The sequence below is a fragment of the Capra hircus genome, chromosome 9, assembly GCF_001704415.2.
Source record: "Capra hircus breed San Clemente chromosome 9, ASM170441v1, whole genome shotgun sequence".
Lineage (NCBI taxonomy): Eukaryota > Metazoa > Chordata > Mammalia > Artiodactyla > Bovidae > Capra > Capra hircus.
In genome coordinates, this window is record NC_030816.1 from 17,627,909 (window position 1) to 17,637,812 (window position 9,904).

The 9,904-nt window shown below is 40.1% G+C and overlaps 1 pseudogene; it reads right to left on the reverse strand.

The window, feature by feature from the left end:
* On the reverse strand, positions 8,694–9,282 carry LOC108636769 (annotated as a pseudogene).

Sequence of the window (9,904 nt, forward strand, 5' to 3'; positions counted from 1 at the left end):
CAAGAAAATAAAGTCTGTCACTGTTTCCCCATCTACATACCATGAAGTGATGGGACAGGATGCCATGATCTTTGTACTTTGAATGTTGAATTTTAAGCCAGCTTTTTCTCTCCTCTTTTACCTTCATCAAGAGGCTCTTTAGTTCCTCTTAACTTTCTGCTATAAGGGTGTTGCCAGCCACATCTCTGAGATCATTGATATTTCTCCCACCAAGCTTGATTCAAGCTTGAACTTCATCCAGCCTGGCATTTCTCATGATGTACTCTGCATAGAAATTAAATAAGCAGGGTGACAATATACAGCTTTGATGTACTCCTTTCCCAATTTGTTGTTCCATGACCTCATCTCACTGTTCCTTCTTGACCTGCATACTGTTCCTCAGGAGACAGGTAAGGTGGTCTGGTATTCCCATCCTTTTAAGAATTTTCCACCTTTCTTTTGGGGGGGTGGGGTGGGGGGGATCCACAGTCAAAGGCTTTAGCATAGTCAATGAAGCAAAAGTCGATGTTCTTCTGGATTTCTCTTCCTTTTTCTCTAATTCAATGAATGTTGGCAATTTGATCTCTGGTTTCTATAACTTTTCTAAATCCAGTTTGTACATGTGGAAGTTCTCAGTACACATATTGTTGAAACCTCACTTGGAGAATTTTAAGCATTACTTTAGCATGTGAAATGAGTGCAATTGCGTGGTTGTTTGAACATTCTTGGGCATTGCCTTTCTTTGGGATTGGAATGAAAACTGATCTTTTCCAGATCTGCAGAGTTTTCCAAATTTGCTGGCATATGGAGTGCAGCACTTTCACAGCATCATCTTTTAGGATTTGAAATAGCTCCACTGGAATTCCATCCCCTCCACTAGCTTTGTTCATAGTGATGCTTCCTGAGACCCACTTGACTTCATACTGCAGGATGTCTGGCTCTAGGTGAGTAATCACTCCATCGTGGTTATCTGGGTTATTAAGATCTTTTTTTATATAGTTCTTCTGTGTATTCTTGCCACCTCTTCTTAATATCTTCTGCTTCTGTTAGGCCCATACTGTTTCTCTCCTTTATTGTGTCCATCTTTGCATGAAAAGTTTCCTTGGTATCTCTAATTTTCTTCAAGAGATCTCTCGTCGTTCTCATTCTGTTGTTTTCCTCTACTTCTTTTCATTGTTCACTTAGCAAGGCTTTCTTAAATCTCCTTGCTATTCTTTGGAACTATGCATTCAGATGGATATATCTTTCCTTTTTTCCTTTGCCTTTCACTTCTTATTTTCTCAGCTATTTATAAGGCCTCCTTAGTCAATCATTTTGCCTTTTTGCATTTTTTTCTCCTTGGGGATGATTTTGATCACTGCCTCCTGTACAATGTTACAAACCTCCGTCCATAGTTCTTCAGGTACTCTAACTGTCATATCTAATCCTTTGAATCTATTTGCCACTTCCACTGTATAACAGTAAGAGACTTGATTAGGTCACACATGAATGGTCTAGTCGTTTTCCATACTTTCTCCAATTTAGGTCTGAATTTTGCAATTAGGAATTCATGATCTGGGCCACAGCCAGTTCCTGGTCTTGTTTTTGCTGACTGTATAAAAGCTTCTCCGTCTTTGGCTGCAAAGGATATAATCAATCTGATTTCAGTACTGACCATCTAGTAATGTATAGAGTCGTCTCTTGTGTTGTTGGTAGAGGGTGTTTGCTAAAATGTTGATGTCTACTCTTACCATCTCCTGTTTGACCACTTCCAATTGACCTTGCTTCATGGACCTAACAGTCCAGGTTCCTATGCAATATTGTTCTTTACAGCATCAGACTTTCACAACTGAACACATCCACAGCTGGATGTTGTTTCTGCTTTGGCTCAACCTCTTCATTCCTTCTGTGGCTATTTGTCTGCTCTCCTCCAGGAGTATATTGGGCACCTACTGACCGGGGGAGTTCATCTTTCAGTGTCATATCTTTTTGCCTTTTCATACTGTTCATGGGGGTCTCAAGGCAAGGATACTGAAATGGTTTGCCATTCCATTCTCCAGGGGACCACATTTTGTAAAAACTCTCCACCATGACCCATCTGTATTGGGTGGCCCTACAGGGCAAGGCACATAGTTATAGACAAGGCTGTTATCCATGTGGTTTTGTTTTCTGTGATTGTGGTTTTAATTCTGTCTGCCCTCTGATGGATGAGGATAAGAGGCTTGTGGAATGCTTCTTGTTGGGAGGGACTTGCTGTGGGAAAAACTGGGTCTTTCTCTGGTGGGCAAGGCTATGCTCAGTAAATCTTAAATCCAATTTTCTGCTGATGGGTGGGGCTGTGTTCCCTCCCTGTAGTTTGGCCCTCCTTCAACGGGACTTATGCCAGCTTGCTGAGGCTCCCAGGAGTGTTGTAGTCAGTGTCCTGACCCCAAGGCAGGTCACTGTTGACCCATGCCTCCACTGGAGACTCCTGGACACTCACAGGCAAGTCTGGCTCAGTCTTTTGTGGGGTCTGCTCCTTTCTCCTGGGTCCTGGTGCACACAAAGTTTTGTTGTGCCCTCCAAGAGTCTGTTTCCCCAGTCCTGTGGAAGTTCTGTAATCAAATCCCTCTGGCCTTCAAGTCAAATTCCATGGAATTCTCAGTCCTTTTGCCACATCCCCAGGTTGGGAAATCTGTTGTGGGCACTAGAACTTGTGTAACAGTGCAAGAACTTCTTTGGTATAATTGTTCTTCAGTTTGTGGGTCGTCTGCTTGGTGGCTGTATAGTGGGGCTGATGGCAACCTCCTCCAAGAGGGCTTATGCCATACTCTGTGCCTCCCAGGTCTGCTGTAGCGAGAGCCCTTGCCCTTTCCTCTGGCCACTGCTGACCTGTGCCTCCGCAGGAGACATTCAAACACTCAAAGGCAAGTCTGGCCCAGTCTCTTGTTAAGGTCACTGCTTCTTTCCCTCTCTCCTGGTGCACACAAGGTTTTGTTTGCACCCACTGAGCATCTCTGGCTGGTCTGAGATTTGATTTTAAATGTGATTCGGCCCTCCTACTGCCTTGTCGGGGCTTCTCCTTTGCTCTTGGATTTGGGGTATCTTTTTTTGGTGGGATCCAACATCCTCCCGTTGAGGGTTGTTCAGCAGCTAGTTGCGAGTCTGGTGTCCTTACAGGAGAAGATGAGCACACGTCCTTTTACTCTGTCATCTGGGTCTCCCCAGTTGCAGGCATTTTCTTTTATTTCAGAGCCACCAGGGACTCATGGTTTACATGTGGAATCTCACTGTAGGCAAGTGGGTACGCTCACGCCTTGTCCTGGAAATGTGCATTGAAAGCATACTTTGCAGTAACATCTCAGGTATTCAGGTAGATACCTGACTTATGTTCACTTGATTTATGTTCAAGGCTGTTCAGGGAAGAATTATTTGTGCTGAGTCGGAGTGCCAGAACCAAAATTGGTGACTTGTCGTTAGCTACTGTGGTGGGTGGCTCCTGAATCTGGCGATCTGAGGGAATACCATATCTTAGGTCCACAAATTTATTCATCTTATAACTAGAAATTTATACACTTTGACCAACATCTTCGCATTTCTCCCATACCTCAGCACTGGTAAACACTAATCTATTCTCTATTTTTATGAGTTTGGTTTGTTTTTTTTAGATTCCACATATAAGTGAGAATATTTGTCTTTCTGACAACTTACTTCAAGGTGCCTGCAAGGTCTTTCCATGTTTTCAGAATGGGTAGGATTTTCTTCTTTTTATGGCTGAATAATCTTCCGTTGTTTATATGAGTATAATCTCTCATGAATGTAACAAATTCTGTTCCTCTGCCTTACTCAGTGCCTCCAGTTTCTCAGTAGACCTGCCAACCTGTCTTAGACATAATTGTACCTATTTTCCCCTCTTTTCATTATCCTCCTCTAGAGAGGAACATAGTTTGATTCTGTGGTAAAATCTCATTTATTATTTTAACCAGCTCAATGATTATGTATATTTGGCTTAAATGTCCTGTTCTTCTCAGGGAAAATAATACTAAACTGAACACAGTCCTTCCCTTTAGAATGTGAGACACAGCCAATCTTGTTTCTCTGACAATGATTAATAACAACTTTGTAGCATTTCCTTTGAAATATTCAGCCTGGAGGAAATCATTATGAAATATTTAACTATTCAGTACATAATTTTCTTTTTCCAACTCCTGTTCATGAAGTTTCAGTTTCAAATATTTTCCCTAAGTTACAATGTACAACTCCTCTCTGGCTTATTTATCTACTTTCCCATTCTTCTCTTAAATATCCTCTGCTTTTATTATTTTCCTCCATTTCTAGCCACTCAATAACTACTTTTCCTGGTATAACCTCATTGTTAGTTAACATGCATAAGATAGGTTCTGCTTAGAGACAGGAGAAATTATAACAACTGGGAAATTTTCTTTTTTCACAGAAAAAAATAATTAAAAGGCCCTGTGTCCATTTGGCATGTAGGTTTATTTGAGTTAGGAGCAGTTCATGACATTTTAATATGTTGTGCTCATGTCTTAAAATCTGATGTCAGAAAAAATGCTATATCAGTGACAGAGACCTTTGCATCAGAATGCTGATGTCCTTTCATTGATATCTGAACATTTCCAGACCATGCTTTTGTAAAACCATGTTTAGAGATACTGGGATCACATTATGATAATTATGTCAGCATTGAACTTTTCAGTTGAATGTGAAATGCATACTTATACTCTCACATAGATATTCTTTACAGCAGAACAATACTGTTTAATGAATTTTAGTCCCAGTTCTCAGAAACACCAAATTATAATCAACTAAAATAATATAGAAATATACCATTTTGAAAATAAAAATAGTTTTTAAACAACTGAGGAAATCTTTAGACACAGTTACTGAATGAATGCTATGACAAAGTTGGCATTTATCTCAGGGCACAGGTCTTCCAAATACTTTTTTAAAAAAGTTAGTGACTGCTTTCTCTGGATCAGTATTAAACAGTATATTTAAGCATCATGAGAACACAATAAAATACCTTAAATATTTTCTGAATATAGGTTGAAAAATAAGCAGATGACATAAATAATACTTACCAAGGAGAATTTTCCATCAACAGCATCACTATCTGAGTTGTCTACTCATTATCTATGAAATAATATTAAGTTGAATGCCCAATGAGAAAATGAGAAACAATGATCTCTTAATGCTTAAATCACATAAACCAGATAGAACTTTGTCTTCTAAGTTATGAGTCTTACTATCATTGATTGTTTCTCACACACCAGTATGAGCACTTAAGAATTTGTGCCATTAAGGTCATTTAACTTAGGGAATTCTTTAGTAACAGAATACTCAGGCTATAACAAACTATGCTTTGTACTGTTTTTATGCAAACACACAGAAATGTAAATTATAAAGTGATCTCTCTCTCCCTAATGATCCTTTTAACTCATCTGTGAAGTCATGAGATCCTTTCAAAGGACTTTCCTTTTTATGCTAACTCTTTAAATGTAAAATTAATATATTATTGCTCTCTTCTCTTCTATAATAATCTCTCTACCAATTTCATCCACAAAAGAGCCTTCAATTCCTGCCAATGTATCTATCTTCTTGAACCCTCTTCTGAATAATAGAGTTCATTTCTGATCACCTCTAGGCTTTTTCACCTCTGTGGCTAGTTTGTATCTTAAAATTATGAAGTTAGCTTGACCTCATTTTTTCCCCTGCCTGCATGGCTTAAACTGGCTCCTATTCCTCCCAGTTAATCTATTTTAGTGAATGTCACCAACATTCATCCAGTTATTCAGTTGTCAGCCTGGAAGTTATTCTGACTTCTCCTCCTTCAGATTCAATTAGTGACAAAGTCTGTATCTTTTATCTATCAAATATCTCTAAATCATCTCTCCTTTTTCCTGTGTTCATCACCATTGTCTTGGTGCAGTTTTATTTGGGGGTGGGGGTACAGTTTTTTATTCTCTATCACCTGCATTCCTGCAGTTGAAAGGAAACTAAAACTGAGCCAGTTCATTCATATACATATATATCAAATATTCATGGAATGCTTATGTTATTTCAGATTAGAACCAAGTCTGAGAATGAAATAAGGACACATCGCTATATCTATTGTCAATACTAGAGTATTCTATCTGAAAAATAACTAGAATTTACTGTCCACACAATATAAGCCAGTCATATTGCCATTTATTATCATTACTCATTGCAATGATCATACAAGATTGGCATGATTATTAATTCCTTTCTAGGAGGAGATTAAGTAATGTTCTCTGTTTCAGAGATAATATTAAAGCCTTGTCTGTCTCCAGTGCTTTTTACTTTTCCACTACACCACTCAATTCAAATTGCAATGCTTTCTATGGATTTGTATATTTAAATAAACCATCCAGGCATCCTGGAATATTTTCATCATACTGGTTACTTGATGAACTATGATTTGCCTTCAAAGCTCAGCTGATGGGTTATGTGCTCCAATTAGCCTTCCATGATTGCACCATGAAAATGAAACACATTCTTCTAAGTGTGCCCTAGCAACTTGAGCGTATACCTAGGAAAAAACATATTGCAATGCCTTACAGTTAAGACAACTGAACTAGCTTTCCTCATTCCCTAAATATCTTTTTCTTATTTGTGGAGGGAGGGCATATTTTCTTTTTTAATTTTATAATTGAAGTATACTTTACTTACAGTGTTTTGATTATACAGCAAAATGATTCTGATTTTCAGATTCTTTCCCTTTATATATTATTATAAGATATTGAATATAGTTGTGTGTGTGTGCTTAGTTGTTCAATCATATCTGACTCTCTGTGACCCCATAGACTGTAGCCCTCCAGACCTCACTGTCCATGGGATTCTCCAGGCAAGAATGCTGGAGTGGGTAGCCATTCCCTTCTGCAGGGAATCTTCCTGTTTTATACAGTAAATCTTTGTTGTTTATCTGTTTTACATATAGTAGTGTGTATCTGTTAATTCCAAGTTCCTAATGTATTCCCTCATTAAATCCTACTCATGCCTGTCTCTTTTCCCCTTCTCTGGCTGTAATTATATACCTTCAGCTGATTATCATGTGATATGTGGCATATTTATTTTTGACTTATTTTCCGCCTTTTTAAATGGAATGTAAGCCCTATGAACTAGGGTGTTGCCTCTTTGTTGTCCCTCTTACATCCATAGTGTAGAACAGAGCCTGGCATGTAGTATGCCTTCAGTAATATTTGATCACTGAATGCTGAATAAACATGCATGATATTAAGACAGTGAACACACATTACATCACACACAGAGTGTATGGAGGGTGCCACTGCCTTCATCAGCTGGTGTTATAGTGCCTCCTTGCATGCATCCCTGTTTCATGGATACTTTAGTACCTGCTCTCATTGATTCATGAACTGTGTGACAAGACTCCTCCAAGAGATACATATTCAGCTGGGAAGCTCAGGAAAACTTTCCTATAAAACCAAACACGTGCATCATATCATGGTCTATGAAAAATAGGCTTTTAAAAAAATTACTGAAAAAAAAACTGATTTAATGGTAATTTCAGAGGAGGTGACACATTAATAAAATTCTTTGAGGAAACATCTGAAGGACAGTAAGTCATATACCTCCCTTGTATTAACCAGGTATCATACTAGAAGTAGCATTAACTTGAGAGAAATTAGATATGGCGGAAGATCTTGGGTCTTAATGTCACCCTCTGGTCCTTGCTGATCGTCCAATGACACATTGGCCTCAGACTATGGGTCCAAAGCCCTTGAAGGTACAAGCATTCTGAGATCCAAAGCAGTGCTTTTAAATTTTTAATTTGATTTGAGTTGTGTTAGTTTCAAGTGTATCAGTTCAGTTCAGTTGCTCAGTCATGTCCAACTCTTTGCAGACCCATAGACTGCAGAACACCAGACCTCCCTGTCCATCACCAACTCCCAGAGTCTACTCAAACCCATATCCATTGAGTCGTGATGCCATCCAACCATCTCATCCTTTGTCATCCCCTTCTCTTCCCACCTTCAATCTTCCCCAGTATCAGGGTCTTTTCAAATGAGTCTGTTCTTCACATCAGGTAGCCAAAGTATTGGAGTTTCAGCTTCAGCATTAGTCCTTCCAATTCAGGACTGATTTCCTTTATTTTAATTTTTTTTTTAAGGGATTATGTGCCCACTTTACATAATTGTCTTTAGAGGAAAAATACAGTTAACAAGAATAAATGCATCTTGATATGTTATACACCCTTCTTTTACAAACACAATGGCAGTGAAAGAGTTCAGGTCAGACAAGAACTATCAATACCAAGTGGAGAGGAGAAACCAAATTTCACAAGCGCACTGCACAACACATCTTAGGGGAAGTCAATACTACTCGGGGTACAACACTGAACAGATAACAGAATGGCCATTTGCACAGATTTCTTTTGAAACCTTGTCCCATAATTTGCTACAAGAAACACCTTGCAACCAGGATGAAGTATGGTATAGGTCACACACGCCGAAGGCCTTCTTAAGAGACACAGCATGAAAGGTTAACACCGAAAAATGACTTTGGACACATCTACAGATGCCCCCCTGTATTTCAAGGAGGGTGTCACTGTTCGTTGGGATTGCACAACAAAAGCAGGCCAGCAAGATGTGGGTCACCAACCAGACTTTCCTGACCCACTCTTTTCTTAGGCCTGATAAGAGGGAGGAGAGGACAGGAGGTGAAGGTTGGAAAAAGAGGAGGGAGCAACATTCATTGCTAGTTCTGGAGTTGCTCACGTTCTTCAGAGCAGTGGCCTTTTTTCAAGCTCACATCATCCAATCCAATCTCCCCAGTGTGACCATGCCTTTTTTCACCTTTGAAGATGACGCTCTTGATGTCGGCCCCTCGCAGGGTGATGTGCGTTTGCCTCCAGCCATGGCCACCATTTCTTCCCCACAGGGCTGCTCCATGGGCCCCGTGTTTTCTCACAAACACCTGGAGCGTGCCGGAGTGCAGCCCCGTCACCTTGCGCCTGAATGACAGGCACAGGTCCCCTGCATGCAGGAGGTGGCCGAGAGGGAGCAGCAGGCGGGCGGCCCTTCCCAGCGGGCCTTTGGCTGCTGAGACTGTCAGATACTGTCCACCACCTCTTGATCCGCATGCATGTACTGCCTGGCTGGTGTGGTGGTTGACTTGAGTTGCCAGGGAGAATTTTCTAGGTGGATTTTCTACTTCCCAGCAGTAGAGCCGATGGTGATTTAAAGGGACACTAGATCTGATTATTCTCACTTCTCCCCACTTAAAAAAAAAAGAGTCTCTCAAGGGAGAAGGATCATTTACAAATGAGTTCACTGTGCTTCTCATACCGGACCTCAAGAAGATGCGGAAATGTTCTGGAAACCTGACACTCTTCCCAGAGCATCAGTATTACTTGGAGGTAAATAGTTTAAAACATGTTTATATGAAAACAAATCCATAACAATGCAATTAGTATATACAATTTCTATTATGTATACATGAATACAAAATGTTAATAAAATCTTTCCCTTTGGAAAGGCCACTTTGATGATCTTGGATCTTCAGGGCTACAGCTTTTGCTTCCCCCTATTGTTACAGGAAGTGCAATTAAGGGGGAAAGATTTGAGCAGCAGTGATGTGGGAGGGGGTGCTGCTTCTCAGGATAGGGAAAGCTGCAAGTCATATTTTAAGCTCAGCCCGTGTACAAATGACATTCGCCTCAGGCTGTTTTATTGCAACCAACTGAAAAACACACTGATGTCTCGACAGTGACTTATCCATAGAAATAATGTGGCTGCAATGCTGAACATGTGTATCTGTTTTGGTAGAAACCCCAGTTACATTTCATTGGAGATGATTTCTTAACACAGACTGCACAAGACATGACAAGGTTTGGGATGTTATTCTGCAGGTGACGTCTCCTCTATCAAGTCCCCTCTGGGCCTTTAAAGACCCAAAGAGGTGACCT